This window comes from Macaca thibetana, chromosome 3 (genome assembly GCF_024542745.1).
Source record: "Macaca thibetana thibetana isolate TM-01 chromosome 3, ASM2454274v1, whole genome shotgun sequence".
Classification (NCBI taxonomy): Eukaryota; Metazoa; Chordata; class Mammalia; order Primates; family Cercopithecidae; genus Macaca; species Macaca thibetana.
This window is the reverse complement of record NC_065580.1, coordinates 144,605,537-144,627,704: the sequence shown is the minus strand read 5'-3', so window position 1 is coordinate 144,627,704 and position 22,168 is coordinate 144,605,537. Positions and strand designations below refer to the sequence as shown.

The window sequence follows — 22,168 nt, the reverse complement described above, 5'->3', positions numbered from 1 at the left end:
TGGGCAACAGTAGAGACACTGTCTCAAATAGTAATAATAATAAAGTCAGCCAGGCGCGGTGGCGCACGCCTGTAATCCTAGCATTTTGGGAGACTGAGGCGGGCGGATCATGAGGTCATCAGATCGAGGCCATCCTGGCTAACACAGTGAAACCCCGTCTCTACTAAAAATACAAAACATTAGCCGGGCGTGGTGGCAGGTGCCTGTAGTCCCAGTTACTCGGGAGGCTGAGGCAGGAGAATGGTGTGAACCCGGGAGGCAGAGCTTGCAGTGAGCCGAGATCACGCCACTGCACCCCAGCCTGGGCAACAGAGCGAGACTCTGTCTCAAAAAACAAACAAACAAATAAATAAATATTAATAATAATAAAGTCACTCGGGCTCTCCAATAGCCAGGGGCCATCAAGGCCAGGGATGACCAAGGCCCAATGTTGGGACCTCCATACCTTTGTCCCTGGGGCCACCTGGGCTGCCCAGACATGTAGCATTGGGGGTGACCGTGAGGGAAGGCACACAGATGTCCCTGAGGCTGTGACCCGGGACATGTAAGGCTGGAGGGCTGGTCCAGGCTTAGGTGGGACTTAGCAGTGAACCGACTGTGCACAGGCCAGGGTGCTAGGCATTGGGCCCTCTTAGCTCAGCAAAGCCTGAGTGAAGCCGGGCGCGGTGGCTCACATCTACAATCCCAGCACTTTGGGAGGCCAAAGCGGGCAGATTACCCGAAGTTGGGAGTTCGAGACCAGCCTGACCAACATGGAGAAATCTCGTGTCTACTAAAAATACAAAAAAATTAGCCGGGCTTGGTGGCACATGCCTGTAATCCCAACTACCCCAGAGGCTGAGGCAGGAGAATTGCTTGAACCTGGGAGGCAGAGGCTGCAGTGAGCCAAGATCACGCCACTGCACTCCAGCCTGGGCAACAAGAGCGAAACTCTGTCTCAAAAAAAAAAAAACAAACAGAGTGAAGAGCGCCCCAGATCCGGTGGGGCTCTCCAGAAATGGGCGTAGCATCCTTCCCACGCTGCAAGACGCCCAGAATAGTCTTTTGAGGACCCTGATCTTTCCTTCTCGGAGCCACTTTCAGACTTTATATTAAGTAGGGTTCAGCCGTGCCACTCACACACTGGATGTCCTTGGAAAGTGACTCAGCCTCTTCAAGCCCACAAGCCTCAGCAAGGCCCTGTGTGGGTGAGGTGCAGCGGCTCATGCCTGTAATCCCAATCCTTTGGGAGGCTGAGTTGGGAGGTTCGCTTTAGGCCAGGAATTTGAGACCAGTCTGGGCAACATAGTGAGACCCCATCTCCACAGAAAAAATTTTAAAAATTAGCTGTGTGTGAGGCCGGGCGCGGTGGCTCAAGCCTGTAATCCCAGTACTTTGGGAGGCCGAGGCGGGTGGATCACGAAGTCAGGAGATCGAGACCATCCTGGCTAACATGGTGAAACCCCGTCTCTACAAAAAAATACAAAAAACTAGCCGGGCGTGGTGGCGGGCGCCTGTAGTCCCAGCTACTCGGAGGCTGAGGCAGGAGAATGGCGTAAACCCGGGAGGCGGAGCTTGCAGTGAGCCGAGATCGGGCCACTGCACTCCAGCCTGGGTGACACAGCGAGACTCCGTCTAAAAAAAAAAAAAAAAAAAAAAAAAATTAGCTGTGTGTGATAACATGTGCCTGTGGCCCCAGCTACTCAGGAGGCTGAGGCAGGAGGATCGCTTGAGGCCAGGAGTTTGAGACTAGCTTGGGAAACATGGCAAGACCCCTGTCTTTACAAAAAAAAAAAAAAAAAAAAGACCAAAAAAAATGACCTTATGTGTATGACACTGACTGGGGAAGGGGGACTTCCAGTCCTTTCCGGGGCTTGTCAGAACACTGGAGGCCCGTCTAGACTTTGGGGGTCCGAGGCGGGTGGATCACTTAAGGTCAAAGTTCAGGCCAGGCCTGGTGGGTGAAACTCATGCCTGTAATTGGCCCCCAGCCTGTAATCCCAGCACTTTGGGGGCCGAGGCGGGTGGATCACAAGGTCAGGAGATCGAGATCATCCTGGCTAACATGGTGAAACCCCGTCTCTACTAAAAATCAAAAAACTAGCCGGGCGTGGTGGGGGCGCCTGTAGTCCCAAGATGAGGCGGGAGAATGGCTGAACCCGGGAGGCGGAGCTTGCAGTGAGCCGAGATCACGCCACTGCACTCCAGCCTGGGCGACAAGCGAGACTCCGTCTCAAAAAAAAAAAAAAAAAAAAAAAAAAAAAAAAAAAAAAAGAAAATACAAAAATTAGCTGGGTACGGTGGCTCATACCTGCAATCCCAGCTACTCGGGAGGCTGAGGCAGGAGAACTGCGTGAACCCAGGAGGCGGAGGTTGCAGTGAGCCAAGATCGCGCCACTGCACTCCTGCCTGGGCAACAGAGCGAGACTGTGTCTCAAATTAAAAAAAGGGGAGGGCCGGGCGCGGTGGCTCAAGCCTGTAATCCCAGCACTTTGGGAGGCCGAGGCGGGCAGATCACGAGATCAGGAGAGCGAGACCATCCTGGCTAACACGATGAAACCCCATCTCTACTAAAATACAAAAAAGGCCGGGCGCGGTGGCTCAAGCCTGTAATCCCAGCACTTTGGGAGGCCAAGACGGGCGGATCACGAGGTCAGGAGATCGAGACCATCCTGGCAAACACGGTGAAACCCCGTCTCTATTAAAATACAAAAAAAAAAAAAAACTAGCCGGGCGAGGTGGCAGGCGCCTGTAGTCCCAGCTACTTGGGAGGCTGAGGCCGGAGAATGGCGTGAACCCGGGAGGCGGAGCTTGCAGTGAACTGAGATCCGGCCACTGCACTCCAGCCTGGGTGACAGAGCGAGACTCCGTCTCAAAAAAAAAAATAAATAAATAAAATAAAATACAAAAAAGTAGCCGGGCATGGTGGCAGGCACCTGTAGTCCCAGCTACTCGGGAGGCTGAGGCAGGAGAATGGAGTGAACCTGGGAGGTGAAGCTTGCAGTGGACCGAGATCACACCACTGCACTCCAGCCTGGGCAACAGAGTGAGACTCTGTCTCAAAAAAAAAAAAAAGGGGGCGGGGGGCGGGAAACCAGGCTCAGAGATGAGCGAAGGCTCAGCCACAATCACACAGCACATGTAGCCAGAGCCAGAGCCCAGGCCTGGGGGGCCTGGTTGGGGGCGCTGCACTTTGCATACCATTGGGATAGTGAGGCCCCCTCGGCCTCCCGAAGTGCTGGGATTACAGGTGTGAGCCACTGCACCCGGCCTTGGAACTGATCTCTTTATCCCTCCCTACAGATCTTCGAAGTGGGCAAGGAACTGGGCCAAGACGTTCAGTCACTGGCCCCAGGCTGCCATGGCATGCTGGCCGCCGGGCTGTGTCCTCAGCAGGGGAGATGACAGGTTTGCTTCTCCTGACTTCCCATGCTCGCCTACCACAGCTGCGGTGCCTGCTGCGTGCTGGAACCGCAATAACCAAGCCAGAGCCCAGCCTCAGGGAGCCCCAGTCTGCAGGGTGGGGGCAGCAGGGGCCTTGGGAGCTGGGAGGGGGTCAAGGAGGCCCCCAGCCTCTGAGAGCTCTGTGAGGAAAGAGCTGGATGGGGCTGGTTCTCCGCTGAGTCCCCTGCACCCAGTGCGGGGCTCTGGAGAGCCCAGTAGCCCACAGGGGGGATTTGCTGGTTGAATACCTGACATCGGGGGCTGAGATGACGGAGGGCTTCTCCAAGGAGACGGTGGCAGTTGTCCAGCATCCATGGTCCATGGTGACCCGGGAGCAGCGTGGCAGGGAATGGAACAGAAAGTGCAAATTTGCAGAAGCAAGATGAAGCCTGGCCCTGTGTGGGACCTGCAGGGCCCTCAGACTCAAGGAGGAGTCTTGAGGGATGGGGCTGGGAAGGTTGGCAGGCCAAGGAATGCAGCTCAGGTTGCCTTCATTCATTCATTCTTTCAAACATTTAGTTAGTTAAGGAGTCTCCCTCTGTACCTCCCAGGTTCAACTGATTTCTCCCGCCTCAGCCTCCCGAGTAGCTGGGACTACAGGCGCCTGCCACCACACCCAGCTAATTTTTGTATTTTTAGTAGAGTCAGGGTTTCACCGTTGGCCAGGCTTCACCTAGCCAACATTATACATGTGCAATAATGCATGGTGACACTGCTCCCGGGTCACCGTGGATGCTGGACAACTGCCACCGTCTCCTTGGAGAAGCCCTCCATCATCTCAGCCCCCAATGTCAGGTATTCAACCAGCAAATCCTCCCTGCGGGCTGCTGGGCTCTCCAGAGCCCAGTGGATCACAAGGTTAGGAGTTCGAGACGAGCCTGGCCATCATGGTGAAACCCCGTCTCTACTAAAAATACAAAAATTAGCCAGGCATGGTGGCAAGTGCCTGTAATCCCAGCTGAGGCAGGAGAGTTGCTGGAACTCGGGAGGTGGAGGTTGCAGTGAGCCAAGATCCAGTCACTGCACTCCAGCTTGGGCAACAGAGCAAGACTCCATCTCAAAAAAAAAAAAAAAAAACAGAGAGAGATCAAGTCTGGTGCAGCCACAGGAAGCACTCTTGGGCTGGGCACACTGCATTTCTGTGACATGAAGGCAGTGACACCTCATCGCCATCACAGGGTTGCTGGGGTTGGGGGCTAGAGGAGAGGAGGAGCCTCCGTTGAGGGCTCCAAGAAGGGACAGAGGGGTGATACTCATGGGTCTTGGAGACACCTTTTGGGTGGTTCATGCCCTCCATCCTGGGCCACTTTGGGGAGGTGAAGGAGCGACAAAACCCTCCTGTTCCTGATTTCTCTCTGGAGCCAGGGTTTCTCTGATTCCAAGAAACAGGTGTCACAACCTAGGAAGTCCACTGATGGCATCTGCCCTGGGACACCAGCATTTAGGGTTGATCACCAAGGTCTGCACCTCCCAAGGCTGCTGTGCCCATTCCTGGGCACCCCAAGGAGGAAGAAAATCTCCTGAATGTCCACCGGGAGGGGACCCATCCCATGCAGTGACAGAACCCCAGGATAGCGCCCTGGGCTCTGGATATTCATACTGTAGGGCCCAGCAAGGGAGAGCCCATGGTCAGGCAGGGTCAGAGTGGTTTTGAGGGTGTGCGATGGCTGCTGGGATGTGCCACTGGCATGCCTAATACATGTAAGACTTGCTGCCAGGCCCTGAGCTGCAGAGCCACCTGGCCCAAGGTCACTGTGGTGGCAGGGTGCCCACATCCATCAGCTCCTGGCCACAGGCTTTCAAACCCTGGCCATCTCTGCCCAATGCCAGGCACCTCTGAAGGGCCTTCCAGCTACAGAGCTCCTGTGGGGTGGGCTGGGCTGTCCCTCGCCATCATGGTATCCCTGGGCCTGCATTGAAGCTCAACTTCTGTTGGCCCCAAGGGACTTCTTAATATATGTCCTACCCCTTTTTTTTTTTTTTTTAATTTGAAACAGAATCTCACTCTGTCACCCGGGCTGGAGTGCAGTGGCAGGGTCTCGGCTTACTGCAACCTCCGCCTCCCGGGTTCAAGCAATTCTCCTGCCTCAGCCTCCCTAGTAGCCGGGATTATAGGCGCCCGCCACCACGCCCGGCTAACTTTTTGTATTTTTAGAAGAGACGGGTGGGGGATCTGTTGCCCAGGCTGTTCTGGCACTCCTGGGCTCAAGCAGTCCACCTGCCTTGGCCTCCCAAAGTGCTGAGATTACAGACATGAGTCACCACACCCAGCCTACATCCATCCATCCATCCATCCATCCCTCCATCCATTCATCCATTTAGACAAAGTGTGGCTCTCTGGCTCTGTCACCCAGGCTGAAGCACAGTGGTGTGATCTCAGCTCACTCACCTCCTGGGCTTGACCTCAGCCTTGACCTCCTGGGCTCAAGCAATCCCCTGGCCTCAGCCTCCCAAGTCGCTGAGACTACAGGTACATGCCAGTATGTCTGGCAAAGTGTTTATTTTTTTGTAAAGATGGGATCTTGCTGTGTTGACCAGGTTGGTCTCAAACTCCTGTGCTCAAGTGATCCTCCAGCCTGGGCCTCCCAAAGTGCTGGGATTAAAGGCGTGAGCCACTGTGCCTGGTCTTCTCTGATCCTTGGAGCACCAAACTCCTGCCTGCCACAGGGCCTTTGCACTTGTTGTGTCCCCACCATACCCTCCTGTCAGGCTCTCCCTAAATTGTCTCCTTGGTGGACTCCTATTCAGACTTCAAGGCCCAGCCCAAAAGACCCCTCCCTCTCTGGAAAGCCTCACCAGTTCTCCTACACAGAGCATTTTTAGCTCTTTCTTACTTATCCTTCAGGGCTCAGTGTCGGCATCACCTCCTACAGGAAGTCCCTGATCCCTAGACTGGGTCAGGGCTCTTGTAGTATTTTTTGTCACACTGGTCACAGTGGATAACTAAATGTATCTGTGTGATGATGGGTTTATGCTCTGCCTCACTGCTCCACAGGCAGGAATGACATCTGTTTGTTTCTTTTTTGAGACAGGGTCTCACTCTTGGCCCAGGCTGGAGTGTAGTGTCTTGATCATAGCTCACTGCAGCCTCAAACTTCGGGGCTCAAGTGATCCTCCCACCTCAGCCTCCTGAGTAGCTAGGACTACAAGTGCACACTACCACACCTGGCTAATGTCTTTTTTTTTTTTTTTTTGAGACGGAGTCTCGCTCTGTCGCCCAGGCTGGAGTGCGGTGGCCGGATCTCAGCTCACTGCAAGCTCCGCCTCCCGGGTTCATGCCATTCTCCTGCCTCAGCCTCCCGAGTAGCTGGGACTACAGGTGCCCGCCACCCTGCCCAGCTAGTTTTTTGTAGTTTTTTGGTAGAGACAGGGTTTCACTGCGTTAGCCAGGATGGTCTCGATCTCCTGACCTCGTGATCTGCCCATCTCGGCCTCCCAAAGTGCTGGGATTACAGGCTTGAGCCACCACGCCCGGACTGTCTTTTTTTTTTTTTTGAGATGGAGTCTTGTCCTGTCACCTAGGCTGGAGTGCAGTGGCAAAATCTTCAGCTCGCTGCAACCTCCGCCTCCCAGGTCGGGCAATTCTCCTGCCTCAGCCTCCTGAGTAGCTCGGACTACAGGCATGTACCACTGTGCCCAGCTAATTTTTGTCTCAACTATAAGACAGGGTTTCACAGTGTTGGCCAGGCTGGACTCGAACTCCTGACCTTGTGATTCACCCGCGTCAGCCTCCCAAAGTGCTGGGATTACAGGCATTAGCCACTGTGCTCTGCCAAATTTCTTGTACTTTTTGTAGAGATGGGGTTTTCCCTTGTTGCCCAGGCTGGTCTCAAACTCCTGGGCTCAAGTGATCCCCCTGCCTCAGCCTCCCAAAATCTGGGATTACAGGTGCAAGCCACCATGTCTGGCCTTGACACCTGTTTTGATCACTTTGGGATCATGGCATGTAGTTAGGACTCAGTAAACTCAGCTCCTACTCGTAGATAGGAAGAAAGGAAGGAAGGAGGAAGGGGAGGAAGGAAGGGAATGATGGAGGAGGGAGGGAATAAAGGAAGGAAAGAAGGAGGGAATAAAGGAAGGAAAGAAAGAGGGAGGAAGGAAGGAATAAAGGAAGGAAGGAGACAGGGAAGGAAGGGAGGGAGGGAAGGAAGGAGAGAGGGGAAGAAGGGAAGAAGGAAGGAGGAAGGGAAGGAGAGAGGGAAGAAGGAGAGGGAAGGAGAGGAAAGGGAAGGAGAGAAAAGGAAAGGAGAGGAGAGAGGGAGAGAGGGCAGACCCCGTAATATGTCAGAAGGGACAGAAGGAACGTCCGGAATGGATGTGTTGTCTGTCAAGTGAGCGTCCTGCCCCAGGAGTGTGTCCCAGGAGGGTGTGGGCACACCCTTGGCAGGAACAGTGTCCTGGGACTGCCAGAGCTGTTGAGGAATAGTGCTAGGGAGGAAAGGGCTGGGCTGGCTTGGGGCTCACACCTTCTGAGGATGTCAGAGAGGAGGATGTGTCACAGGAAGTGCCTGGTCTCTGGGCTGCAGCTGACTCACCGGGACTCTGATAATATTAATACTCACAGGCCAGACTGCAGCCTGTTCTCCAGAGGCCCCCAGGGGAATGAATCAATGACTGTCTGATATCCTGAATGTGTGTAAGAGGCTGACCTGGAGGAGGCCGCTAACCCAGCTTGAGGAACTGGCAAGGCTTTCCTGAGGAAGGGTCTTTTGGGCTGGGCCTTGAAGTCTGAATAGGAGTTCACCAAGGAGACAATTTAGGGAGAGCTTGACAAGAGAAAATGTTGGGGAAACTGCAAGTATCTGATGTGCCTGGGCCCTTTGGGAAGCGTCTGGAGAGACTTTGGTGGGGAGGTCTGGACTGGACACCATTTCTTTCCTGGCCAACACCCAGTAAAGTAAGTAGAGAGGCCGGGCACGGTGGCTCATGCCTGTAATCCCAGCACTTTGGGAGGCCGAGGCAGGAGGATCACCTGAGGTCGGAAGTTCGAGACCAGCCTGGCCAACATAGTGAAACCCCATCTCTACTAAAAACAGAAAAAAAAAAAAAAAAGCTGGGCATGGTGGCTCACGCCTATAATCCCAGCTATTTGGGAGGCTGAGGCAGGAGAATCGCTCCAACCCAAGAGGCCGAGGTTGCAATGAACCAAGTTCGCACTACTGCACTCCAGCACTTCAGCCTGGGCAGCAGAGCAAGACTCTGTCTCAGTAAAAAAAAAAAAAAAAAAAAAAAAAAAAGGTGTGGGGGAGAACTCCAGTGAGAAAGTCTAGTTGGATGAGGAGGCTGGTGGGGGCATGGGCGCTGGGTGAGCCCTTTAGCACTGCCCACCCCTTTCTGTCTGCCCTGATCCCTCCCAAGACAGCGTGCAACAGGAGGTCAGAGGGGACCCTGGCTGCTTGAAGCAATGGACTGGACCCATTGTACAGATGGGAAGACCGAGGTGGGCAGGGACAGAGTCCATGCTTACACACCTGAGCTCAGCTTGGGTTCTGGAGCCCATGAAGGCAAAAGACAGGCTCCCCTGGAGTTGGGCTCCACGTAGAGGCAAGTTGACTGGGCCAGCTTCTGGGCCCAGCGCTGGGGGCACTGGGAGACCTGCCAAAAAACTTAGCAGAAAGTAGGCACTAGAACTCTGGGTCAGGCCTCCCAGCTAACAGCTGCAGGACTTCTGGGCTTCCTTCCCCCAAAGCTGGGGGAAGGTGAGCTTTTCCTCCCCCCTCAGCCCTGGTCCAGAGAAGAAAACAGAGCTTGCAGGGTCACACAGTAAGAATGTGGCACTGAGGCCGGGCACGGTGGCTCACGCCTGTAATCCCAGCACTTTGGGAGGCCGAGGCGGGCGGATCACAAGGTCAGGAGATCGAGACCACGGTGAAACCCCGTCTCTACTAAAAATACAAAAAATTAGCCGGGCGCGGTGGCGGGCGCCTGTAGTCCCAGCTACTCAGGAGGCTGAGGCAGGAGAATGGCGTAAACCCAGGAGGCGGAGCTTGCAGTGAGCCGAGATCGCGCCACTGCACTCCAGCCTGGGCGACAGCGCGAGACTCCGTCTCAAAAAACAAAAACAAAAACAAAACAAAACAAAACAAACAAAAAAAAAAGAATGTGGCACTGAAACTCAGCTAAGAGGTGGGGGAGGGCCTTGGAATCTAGAGATTAGCCAGGATCTGGAATGCCTGGGGCAGGAGTGTCCTCAGAGGAGGACCGCAGGACTGGGCGTGGTCTCAGGAGCTGCAGCTTCGTTCCCTAAGGGCAGTGGGGAGCCGTGGAGGGTATGAGAGCAGGAGAGAAGCAAAAGGTGTTTCAGGAGGTGGCTCTATATTGTAAAGGACCGAAGAGGAGTCCAACACAGACCCTGTGACCTTGGATTTCATATTTCTCTCCGCCTCTGGCCAAGTAGAAGTTTGTGTTACAAGTTGTAATAATGGGCCGGGCGTGGTGGCTCACGCCTGTAATCCCAGCACTTTTGGAGGCTGAGGCAGGTGGATCATGAGGTCAAGAGATCGAGATCATCCTGGCCAACATGGTGAAACCCTGTCTCTAGTCTCTACTAAAAATACAAAAATTAGCCGGACGTGGTAGCGCTTACCTGTAGTCTCAGCTACTCAGGAGGCTGAGGCAGGAGAATTGCTTGAACCCGGGAGGCGGAGGTTGCAGTGAACGGAGATCATGCCACTGTACTCCAGCCTGCCAATAGAGCGAGACTCCGTCTCAAAAAAAAAAAAAAAGAAGTTGTAATAACGGGTTGGGCGCAGTGGCTCATGCCTGTAATCCCAGCACTTTGGGTGGCCAAGGAGGACAGATCACTTGAGGTCAGAAGTTCAAGACCAGCCTGGCCAACATGGCAGAACCCCATCTCTACTAAAAATACAAAATTAGCCAGGCATGGTGGCACGTGCCTATAATCTCAGCTACTTGGGAGGCTGAGGCAGGGGAATCGCTTGAACCCAGGAGGCAGAGGTTGTGGTGAGCCGAAATGGTGCCATTGCACTCCAGCCTGGGCAACAAGGGCGAAACTCCATCTCAAAAAAATAACAATACTACTACTAGTAACAACCTGTCCAAGATGTAGGCAGGGCAGCTATCACCACACCAGTTTATTTTATATTTTATTTTATTCTTTTTTTTTTTTTTTTTTGTTGAGACGGAGTCTCGCTCTGTCGCCCAGGCTGGAGTGCAGTGGCCGGATCTCAGCTCACTGCAAGCTCCGCCTCCTGGGTTCACGCCGTTCTCCTGCCTCAGCCTCCCGAGTAGCTGGGACTACAGGCACCACCACCTCACCCGGCTAGTTTTTTTTTTTTTTTTTTGTATTTTTAGTAGAGGCGGGGTTTCACTGTGTTAGCCAAGATGGTCTCGATCTCCTGACCTCGTGATCTGCCCATCTCGGCCTCCCAAAGTGCTGGGATTACAGGCTTGAGCCACCGCGCCCGGCCATTTTATTCTATTTTTATAGAGATGGCCGGGGGGGGAGTCTCACTGTGTTGGCCAGGCTGGTCTCGAACTCCTGGCCTCAAGCAATCCTCCCATCTTGGCCTCCTGAAGTCATCACACCATTTTATAGCTGTGGGTCATTGGGCCACTAGTTTCGACTGGTGTGTGCAGCTCCCACACCTTCCATCAGGGCATTGCTCACCTGGGTGAGGGGAGGTGGTGAGCCCCTGGCTAAGACCCCTGTCCCTTCTGGCACAGACGTCCTTCAAAGGTCATCAGAAGCCAGGCCCTGTCCTGCTCTGTCCCTGTTAATCCCCAACAGAGGCACAGGTCCCCGTTTTCTCATCTGTAAAATGGGGTGGGCCGAGTGCAGTGGCTCATGCCTGTAATCCCAGCACTTTGGGAGGCTGAGGCGGGTGGATCACTTGAGTTCAGGAGTTCAAGACCAGCCTGGTCAACATGGCGAAATCCCATCTCTACTAAAAATACAAAAAAATTAGCCAGGCATGGTGGCACGTGCCTGTAATCCCAGCTACTTGGGAGGCTGAGACAGGAGAATCGCTTGAACACGGGAGGTGGAGGTTGCAGTGAGCCGAGATCCCACCACTGCACTCCAGCTTGGGCAACAGAACGAGACTCTGTCTCAAAAAAAATAAAATAAATAAAATAAAATAAAATAATAAAATAAAATAGGGTGGAAACCTGCTCTATGGAGTTCCTGGGAGGGCAACGCTAGCGTGTCCAGGAATCAGACCAGTGCTGCCCGCAGCTCCTGTGCTAGTAAACGTTAGCTGTCATTACTGCTTACTCGCCCAGGGAGGAATCAGGAGCCACTGGCCTCTCTGTGGGTTCTAGGGAAGGGGGGCAGGGGAGATACAGAGAGGAGGAGCAGGGTATTCAAGGATCGGATGGAGGCTAAGCTTCCTGGCCATGCCTTAGCTCACACCCAGGGACCTGAGTCCAGCAAAGAGGACAAAGGGCAAAAGTCAGGATCTGGAGTCCGGCCTCTCCCTGTCATCCAGGGGCCACTCCGGGCATTATCTAGGCTTTCTAATTTTTTTTTGAGACAGAGTCACACTCTGTCACCCAGGCTGGAGTGCAGTGGTGTGATCTCGGCTCACTGCAAGCTCTGCCTCCCGGGTTCACGCCATTTTCCTGCCTCAGCCTCCCGAGTAGCTGGGACTATAGGCACCCACCACCACGCCCGGCTAATTTTTTGTATTTTTAGTAGAGATGGGGTTTCACCGTGTTAGCCAGGACGGTCTCGATCTCCTGACCTCCTTATCCGCCCACCTTGGCCTCCCAAAGTGCTGGGATTACAGGCGTGAGCCATTGTGACCGGCCTATCTAGGTTTAATCATGACAGCCATCCTTCCCTGAGGGTGCACCGGGTGGGGTGCGGGCCCTCTATCTGAGCTTTTGCAAGCAGGCCCCTCTCCCCCCACCTGCCCACTGAACCATCACCCTCAGCCTGGGGGCAGGGAGCAGGTATGTTACTGTCCAGAAATGGAGGCCTGGAGGCTCCCAGAAGAGGGAGGTAAGCGTCAAAATGCCACAGTGCATACCTTCCTGGGGGAGCCGGACCAGAGGCCATGCCCAGCCACAGCCCTGACACCCTGACACTGGACATTTCTGGGTGGGTTGTAAGAAGTCACAGCCTGAGGCCGGACACGGTGGCTCAAGCCTGTAATCCCCGCACTTTGGGAAGCTGAGGCAGGAGGATCACTTGAGCCCAGGAGTTCGACACCAGCCTGGGCAACATGGTGAGACCCCATCTCTACAAAAAAAAAAAAAAAAAAAATACAGCCGGGCACGGTGGCTCAAGCCTGTAATCCCAGCACTTTGGGAGGCTGAGACGGGCGGATCACAAGGTCAGGAGATCGAGACCATCCTGGCTAACACGGTGAAACCCCGTCTCTACTAAAAAATACAAAAAACTAGCCGGGCGAGGTGGCGGGCGCCTGTGGTCCCAGCTACTCCGGAGGCTGAGGCAGGAGAATGGCGTAAACCCGGGAGGCGGAGCTTGCAGTGAGCTGAGATCCGGCCACTGCACTCCAGCCTGGGCGACAGAGCCAGACTCAGTCTCAAAAAAAAAAAAAAAAATACAAAAATTAGCTGGGTGTGGTGACATGTGCCTGTAGTCCCAGCTACTCCGGAGGCTGAGGTGGGAGAAACACCTGAGCCCGGGAAGTTGTTGCTGCAGTGAGCCATGATCGCACCACTGCACTCTAGCCTGGGTGACAGAGCAAGATCCTATCTCTAAAAAAAAAAAAAAAAAATTAGCCAGATGTGGTGTCGGACGCCTATAGTCCCAGCTACTCAGGAGGCTAAAGTAGGAAGATCACCTGAACCCAGGAGTTTAAGACCAGCCTAGGCAACATAGCAAGACCTCATCTCTACCAAAAAAATTAAAAATTAGATGCACGTGGTGGCTCACACCTATAATCCGAGCACTTTGGGAGGTCAAGGTAGGAGGATCACTTGAGCCCAAGAGTTTGAAACCAGCCTGGGCCACAAAGTGAGCTTTTCTCTCTATGGAAAATCTAAAAATCTAAAAATTACCTGGGTGTGGTGGCACTCGCCTGTGGTCCCAGTTACTAGGGAGGCTGAGGTGGGAGGATCACTTGAGCCTGGGAGGTGAAGGCTACAATGAGCCGTGATCAGACTACTGTGCTCCAGCCTGGCTGAGAGAGTGAGACCCTGTCTCAAAAGAAAAAAAAGAAAAGCAAGCCAATAAATCACAGCCTGTCAGGCCACTCATGGAGGCCCTCCGTGGGAATATCTACAACAACATTCCTGGTGTCTGGAGCTGTCTAGTCAGTCCTTACGGCCCAGCAGCAGCAGATCAGAACCTTTGCCTCACCCAGGGTTAGCCCTGCCCTGTCTGGCCTCAAAGTACCCATCTGTATAATGGAGCCAATGGCCTCCTAGGGCTGGCTGGACAATCCGGGTGGGGCGGAGCCGGTGGCATTTGGAGCAAGATTTCCCTACTGGGAGTCCCTGGCCCCAGACAAGGGTCCTTCTGAAGTCCCAGAGCTCTGTGTGTGTGTGTGTGTGTGTGTACACACATGCGCGCTGGTGGGGGGTGTGCTCGTTCAGAGCTAATTAGTGGTGTGTTGGGTCCAGGTGCCCCTCCCCCAGGTCGGTGATCCCTCAGATCTCTCTGACGCCCGAGAAAAGGCTGATCCGTCCCCTTCCCCAGACGGGCCTTCTGGCATGGTCGTGGTTCGAACCCGGAGCCAGGGCTAGAGTCTCAGCTCGGGATGCGGGGGCCGCCTCTGCCTGGGCTGAGTGGCTGGTTGTTATCGGGCGCTCCCAGGCCCGCGCAGCTCACGTGGGCCGCGGCTCGCGGCGCCTCCCGCGTCCCAGGGCCGCGCGGCGCTCCGGGAGATAAGCCAGGCCCGGTGAGAGTCCAGCGCGGACAGGGCCGGCCCCCAGCCCGCCTTCGCCAGCCCCCACCCCGCCCTTTGCATCGGCCCGGCCCACTTGGCCCGAGTTCCTCTCCATAAAAGGCGAGGTTTGGGAGCGCCCGGGGAGGGGGCGTTGGGTCCACGGGCCGCCCCCGCCCACCGTGTTCCCCTCCCCCACTGCGAGTCCTCGCCAGGCCGGGGGGGTGCAGCCCAGCCCCCCTGCCGCCACCCCCATCCCGGGCCCCCAGACTACGACCCTGACCCCAGTCCCCACTCCGGATCGGCTCCACAGCACCCTCCCGGTCCCCGCGAGTCCCGCGCTCTCTGTCCCCATTTTACGATTGAAGAAACTGAGGCCCGCAGCGTGGCTCGGCTGGGTCCACCGGGTTGGGGACTGAACGGCCACAATGTGCTTCCAGGTGGCAAGCCAGCTCCTCACAGACGCACAAGAACCCTTCTGCAAGTGGGATGCATGTGTATTTTTACACCTGCAGGGATTGGGGGCCTCAGGGAAGGGGGGCCCTTCCCCGCACTTAGACTAGACACCGCCGCCAGCGCTGCCACTTAGCTCGCACGTGACCCTGGGCACACGACACTTTTACGAACAGCCTCAGTTTCCCTGTCTTAAATGGGGGGAGAAGGTTTGCATCTGCCGAATTTGCACAACGGGTTGTGCAAAGTACAACACCCAACCGAGGGTCAGTGCCGGGGGACAGGAGGAATGAGGCAAGGGCGGGGCCCGGCGCACTCCCAGCCCCCGCCCTGCCGCATACACCCCTCTCAGAAGAACCTGCATTTGGGGTGAGAAGGATTGGATCTAAGCCCGCCCCAGCAAGACTGCAGTGAGACGCAGACATAAGGCACACCAACAAGCAAACACCGGGTGCTCAATAAATGCAGCTGCGCCCCTCCCGCCCCACCCCCCTGGGGAGCGTGAGTCAGCTCGGTCCAGGCGAGGCTGTGAAGCCGGGCCTTGGCTCTCATCTGGCTCCACCCGCCTGGCTCTGGGGCCGGGGCAGGTCTCGCCTCTCTCTGGGCCTCAGTTTCCCCCTCTGCCTGCTGCAGGCCAGGGCCGGGCCTGACCCCCTGGGGGGGCGGAGGGCGGCGAGGAGCCGGGCAGAGGGGAACCTGGGGGACCCTTGGGGGAGCGCACCCCCTCCCGCCCCTGGCCCGCGGCCCCTGTGGCTCCGCGGCAGGGTGGGCCCTGAGCCGGCCACGTCCGCGGCCCACGAGTCCGCCATAAAAGGCAAACGGCGCGGGTCGCTCTGCCAAACTTAGTCATCCGGCCCGCCGGCAGCCGCAGTGACTTCCTCCGCGGGCTTCCCGTTTTCGGAGCGGGGCCCGGAGGGGGTCCGAGGTGTGGCCGCGGCTTTCGAAATGCCCGGCTGCTTCTCCGAAGGGGCGGCGGAGGGGGCGCCCTTGGAGCCTTGGGGGGAAGCAGGCGATCGGCCGCGTGGGGGAGGGGATCGCCCCCGCCCTGCCCCGCCCTCCGGAATGAGCCCGCGGCTCCTTAACCCTTGAGCTGCCGGGCCTCCCACCCGGGGGGAAGGGGCTGGGCTCCGGCCGGGGTCGGTGGGGCGGGGCGGGGGTCCCTGGGTCCAGCAGGGAGTGGCCTCCCGGAAGACGCCGGCGAGGGAGGCTCAAGTGCCTCCTCCAAGAAATCTCAGCGAGGCCTCTTTGGGAGAAAAGTGCAAGGCGGTGACGTCCAGTCTGTAAAATGTGAAAAACGCCCAGGCCGAAACCACCCAGAACCCGTTCCTGCAGGGCGGAGGGTGGGTGGGACCAACAGGGGATCAGTCACTGCGCCAAGGCAGGGACTAGCGCTACGGTGGACGACAGGGGTCTACCTCAGTGTTCCCCAGACACAGACGGGTTCTTACTGTGGCTCCACTTATGTGAAGTTCTAGAAGAAGCCTCACATTTTCTGGTGACAGCAGACAGGTGGCATTATTTATAGATGAGGGGGCAGCTATTTATGGGAGGGGGCACAGAGAAGAGCATGAGCTCGGGAGTGGCGAGGGGCATCCACTGATTCTGAGATCCTATATTTCTTTGAGAAAACAACTGAATAAAACATAACAAAATAGCAATTGCTCAATTCGGGGGTGTATTACAGTACCTTCTGTACTTTTCTATATCTTTGAAATATTTCGGCCGGGCGCGGTGGCTCTTGCCTGTAATCCCAGCACTTTGGGAGGCTGAGGTGGGTGGATCACCTGAGGTCAAGAATTCAAGACCAGCCTGACCAACATGGAGAAACCCCATTTCTACTAAAAGTACAAAATTAGCCGGGCGTGGTGGCGCATGCCAGCTACTTGGAGGCTGAGGCAGGAGAATCACTTGAGCCCCGGAGGCAGAGGTTGTGGTGAGCCAGGAACAGGCCATTGCACTCCAGCCTGGGCAACAAGAACAAAACTCTGTCTCAAAAAGAAAGAAAGAAAGAAAGATTTCACACTTTTCAAAAAAGGGAAGAAAGGAAAAGGACAAAGGCTCAGAGTTGGACACGGTGGTCAACCACTTTGACCCTCAGTTTCTTCTTCTATACCATGGGGCAATAATCTTTTGGGGGGTAATTGAAATGATATGTGATAATGCATGCAAAGTGGTAAGTATGAGGCTTGGGCATAGAGTAGGTGCTCAACAAAGGGGTCTGGTGAGGGGCTGCCCTTTCTCCCCTAGGGGAAGAGAGGACTTGTTGGGATGGGGGTCTTGGATGGGAAGGTCCTCCACCCACAGCTGTCTGCACCCAGCTCTTTCCTGACCCGACCTGACCTGGTTGGGAAGGCTTGTGTTTCTGACAAATGGGGCCAGCCAACCCCAGGCCCTGCCTGTGCTGTTCCATCCTGTCCTGTCTTGTCCTCGGAGCCAGGGTCACTTGGGGTGAGACTCAAGGCCAGTGTACCCAACCGGACACAGGCAGGCAGGTCACCTGACCTCCAATTCCAGGCAACCAGATCTTCAGGCAGCCTGTCTGGGCAGTGAGGACACTGGGGTGGCAGGTGCCAGCTGGTCAGGCCTGGAGCCCTGGCCGGAGCACTGTTGCGGGATCATAGCCCAGAGAGCCCCAGAGGTATGTGGGCAGCCAGAGCCGGCCTGGGAGGAGGGCAGGAGGGGGTGGGGTTAGGGGAAGGAAGAGAAAAGAGAAAGTAAAAGGAGAGCAGCTACTTTTCCTGATGTTATTTTTGAACACCCGTGGGTGTTGAGCCCTGCACCCAGGCTCTCTCAGAAGACCCCCCCATGACCCTGATAGGGGAATTAAGACCGCAAGGCTAGGCATAGTGGCTTGTGCCTGTAATCTCAGCACTTTGGGAGGCCAAGGCAGGAGGATTGCTTGAAGCTGGAAGTTTGAGACCAGCCTGGGTAATGTAGCAAGTCCCCATCTTGGCCGGGCGCAGTGGCTCACGCCTGTAATCCCAGCACTTTGGGAGGCCAAGGTGGGCGGATCACGAGGTCAGGAGATCAAGACCATCCTGGCTAACTCGGTGAAATCCCTGCTCTACTAAAACTACAAAAAAATTAACAGGGCGTGGTGGCGGGCACCTGTAGTCCCAGCTACTCAGGAGGCTGAGACGGGAGAATGGTAAGAAGCCGGGAGGCAGAGTTTGCAGTGAGCCGCATTCACGCCACTGCACTCCAGCCTGGGCAACAGAGCGAGACTCCATCTCAAAAAAAAAAAAAAAAAAAAAAAGAAGAAGAAAAAGACCCCATCTCTACAAAAGATTTAAAAATTAGCCAGGCATGGTGGTGCACATCTGTAGTCCCAGCTATTGGGGAGGCTAAGACAGGAGGATCACTTGAGTCCAGGAGGTCGAGGTTGCAGGGAGTGGTGATTGTGCCACTGCGCTTCCAGCCTGGGCAACACAGTGAGACCCCGTCCCGTCTCCAAAAAAACAAAAGACTCCCAAATACAGCAAGTCAAGCAACTTGACCAAGGTGACCAGCTGAGAAGAGCAGTCAGGAGGAGTTGGGACCCAGGGAGATAAAAAGAGAGAGATTGACAGACACATGACTGGGGGGACTTGCAAGCCCTCACTAGGGGGTAGGAAGCAGCTGCCGGGAATGGGCAGGAATGAGGGGTGTAGGGAAAGGCCTCATTTCTGGGGAAGGGCCAGGGTGCAGAGAAGCCAATGGCAGCTGGAGGGTTGGGACTGCCGCCAAGACTGGCTAGACGGAGACTGCTCTTGGGTGCCACCTAGTGGGGATCTTCTTTGCCGTCATCCCCGGAGAGACGGACCTGTGATATCCCCACCAGATGCCCCGCCCACCATGGGCATCCCCATCCCAATCATCCCTCACCCCCTACCAGGCTCGGGTGGCATCCCCCCCAGGCTTTGATGGACAAGTGGCCGTGGAAAGCATCCTCAGCTGCCCCAGGGCTCAGCCATCGCCCACCCACTAAATGGTACAGGGACCCTGGGAAGTATTGCTTTCCCCTTTACACAGATGAGGAAACTGGCTGGGCATGGTGGCTCATGCCTGTAATCCCAGCACTTTGGGAGGCTGAAGCGGGGGGATCACCTGAGGTCAGGAGTTCGAGACCAGCCTGGCCAACACGGTGAAACTTCATCTCTAGTAAAATTACAAAAATTAGCCCAGCGTGGTGGCAGGCGCCTGTAATCCCAGCCACTCGGGAGGCTGAGGCAGGAGAATCGCTCAAACCCGGGTGATGATGGAGGTTGCAGTGAGCCGAGACTGCGCCATTGCACTCCAGTTTGGGTGACAGAGCGAGACTCTGTCTCAGACAACAACAACAATAAAACACAGATGAGGAAACTGATGTCTAGGGGGGAGGTGGCACTTGCCCAGGGTTGTGGCCAACAAGTCGCCAAGCTGGGGAGTTTCCATGGGATCCAAGCCTGTCCCCAAGCAGCCCAGGAGACACAGACAGCATGCAGGCACACAATCGCACACCTCGCCACTCCTCAGCCTGCCGCGTCGTCATTCCTGTGCAACTGGGCACCCCGAGTATCCACATCTGGGTGGCTCTGGGTGGAGGTGGACAAAGCTGAGAGCCGGCACCTCATCCTGCATCTGAGGAATCCAGCTTTCCCTGGCTGTAAGACCTGATCATGGTAATGCCCTGTCCTGCAGGTTCCGCCTCTGCTGTGACCTCCACCCCTTACCTAAATGCAGATTTCAGATTTCCGAGGTTAGCCCAGAAGGAAATAGCTTATAGTGTACTGCTAAAGCATGGCAAAGGAGGCAATTTCCATTAACAGGAGCCTGCGGGCTGGGTGTAGTGGCTCACGCTGGTAATACCAGTAGTTCAGGAGGTTGATGCAGGGCTGCTTGAAGGCAGCAGGCTGAGGCTGCAGTGAGCTACGATTGTACCACTGCACTCCAGCCTGGGAAACAGAGTGAAACTGTGTCCCCAAAACATACATAAATTAATACAATTAAATTAAATAAGAGTAAGAGACAGAGTCGTCTTCTTTTTTTTTTTTTTTTTTCTCTTTTGAAACAGAGTCTCACTCTGTCACCCAGGCTGGAATACAGTGGCACGATATCGGCTCACCGCAACCTCTGCCTCCCAAGTTCAAGCGATTCTCCTGCCTCAGCCTCCCAAGTAGCTGGGACTACAGGCGCCCGCCACCACACCCAGCTAATTTTTTGTATTTTCAGTAGAGACGGGTTTTCACCATGTTGGCTGGGCTGGTCTCGAACTCCCGAGCTCAGGCAATCCACCCACCTCGGCCTCCCAAAGTGCTGGGATTACAGGTGTGAGCCACCACCCCCGGCCATGAGACAGGGTCTTGTCATGTTGTCCAGGATGGTCTCAGATTCCCAGGCTCAAGCAATCCTTTTACCTCGGCCTCTCAAAGTGCTGAGATTACAGGAGTGAGGCACTGCAGCCAGCCAGGAAATTTTGATTAAGGCTCCCGCGCCTGGCTCAGCTCCAACACTGCAAAAATCTCCAGCCCTACAGAGACTGAGCATCCAGTCCCTGATTGCTGTTTTCCAGAGGTATGCGGGAAAGGGTGGTTATAACTGCACTCTCTCCAAAACGGAGTTCCTAAGCTTCATGAATACAGAATTGGCTCCCTTCACAAAGAACCAGAAGGACCCCAGTGTCTTTGACCGCATGATGAAAAAACTGGACACCAACAATGATGGGCAGCTAGATTTCTCAGAATTCCTTAATCTGATTGGTGGCCTAGCTATGGCTTGCCATGACTCCTTCCTGAAGCCTGTCCTTTCCTAGAAGTGGAGCTGAGGACCCCTTGGGCCTGGCCTTCAAACCCATCCCCTTTTCTTCCAACTTTTCTGTCATCATCTCCACAGCCCACGCATCCCCTGAGCCCGGCACACCAACCACTTCATGCAGGTCCCACCTGAGGATAGTAATAAAACAATGTCATTTTTTTTTTTTTTTTGAGATGGAGTCTCGCTCTGTCGCCCAGGCTGGAGTGCAGTGGCACCATCTCGGCTCACTGCAAGCTCCACCTCCCAGGTTCACGCCATTCTCCTGCCTCAGCCTCCCTAGTAGCTAGGACTACAGGCACCCGCCACCACGCGTGAGCCACTGTATCCGGCCCAACAATGTCACTTTTTTAAAACATGAAATTTTTTTTTTTTTTTTTTAAGACAGGCCAGACCTAGTGGCTCATGCCTATAATCCCAGCACTTTGGGAGGCCGAGGTGGGGGGATTGCCTGAGGTTAGGAGTTCGAGGCCGGCCTGGCCAACATGGTGAAACCCTGTCTCTATCAAAAATACAAAAATTGCCGGGCACGGTGGCTCAAGCCTGTAATCCCAGCACTTTGGGAAGTCGAGACGGGCGGATCACGAGGTCAGGAGATCGAGACCATCTTGGCTAACACAGTGAAACCCCGTCTCTACTAAAAAATATAAAAAAAAAAAAACTAGCCGGGTGAGGTGGTGGGCGCCTGTAGTCCCAGCTACTCGGGAGGCTGAAGCAGGAGAATGGCGTAAACCCGGGAGGCGGAGCTTGCAGTGAGCTGAGATCCGGCCACTGCACTCCAGCCTGGGCGACAGAGCGAGACTCCATCTCAAAAAAAAAAAAAGTTACAGTGGTAAACTTTATGTTATGTATCTTTTACTACAATTTTTTTTTAACCTTGATTCTGAGAAGGGGTCCCTAAGAGTCATCAAATGCTAATCGCATCCACGCCCCTGAAAGCTTACAGCCCTGATACTTCCTATTGGTCCAGCCTAGCAGGAAGCTGGCAGTCATGGATTCTGGGAAATGTAGTTTGCAGCCCCCATGCCGGAGTCACGGGCCCACAACGATGGGTGGGCTCGGAGCTGGCACACAATAGTTCTGTGGCCGACATCCAGGTCAGCAGGGAAATTGCGAAAGGCACAATCGGTGTCCCTATCCCCACGCTGCCCACGAGCAGTCCCGCGCACGGTCACACAGACCTGGGCGCACACCTGTCCCCTAGTACCATACGCATGTGGGCGCTCCAGGTCTGCAGTTTGTACCTGGACATCGTTGCCAATCTAAGTGCCCATCCGAGCCTCCTGCGGATCAGGCTTGCAGATGCTCGCTCGCTCTTCCCTGACGCAGCCCCAGCTGAAGCAGGGGCCTTGGCAATAAGGGTGGGAGGATGTCCAGGCTACAGGTGCCCCGGCGGGAAGGAGGTACCAGGCAGCCAACACAGCTTACTGCAAAGGCCCTGAGGTGGGAGCCCGCTTGGCCCAGGGTGTGGCCGGGGGAGAGGACAGGGGTGAGGTGGGGCTGGCCGCGTTGGCCATGAAAAGGCTTCTAACAAGAGACCGTGGCCAGGTCCCCCAGGTGAGCTCTGGGCCGCTGCCTAGTGAATTGAATGACTCGTATTGTTCCCAAGGCTGCAGCTGCGGCCTCGGAAGTGACTCAGCAGAATTCCTGGGAGTTGGGGTGGGGGCGAGGCTTGCTCCAGATGGGCTGGGGGAGGGGGCATTGCC

General features: G+C 55.4%; 1 protein-coding gene across 48 annotated transcripts in view; it reads right to left on the bottom strand.

Moving 5' to 3' along the window:
* Nucleotides 1–22,168, bottom strand: part of ACTB (actin beta) — a 468,316-nt gene that overhangs the window by 18,586 nt on the left and 427,562 nt on the right. Inside the window, exon 1 of one of the 48 annotated variants that reach the window (XM_050784130.1) lies at nt 18,581–18,584. The exons of 41 other annotated variants lie outside the window; for them this stretch is intronic. The gene's annotated coding sequence lies outside the window, so the exon portion shown is untranslated. 6 more of the 48 variants (XM_050784123.1, XM_050784103.1, XM_050784113.1 and 3 more) reach the window with 6 other exon arrangements.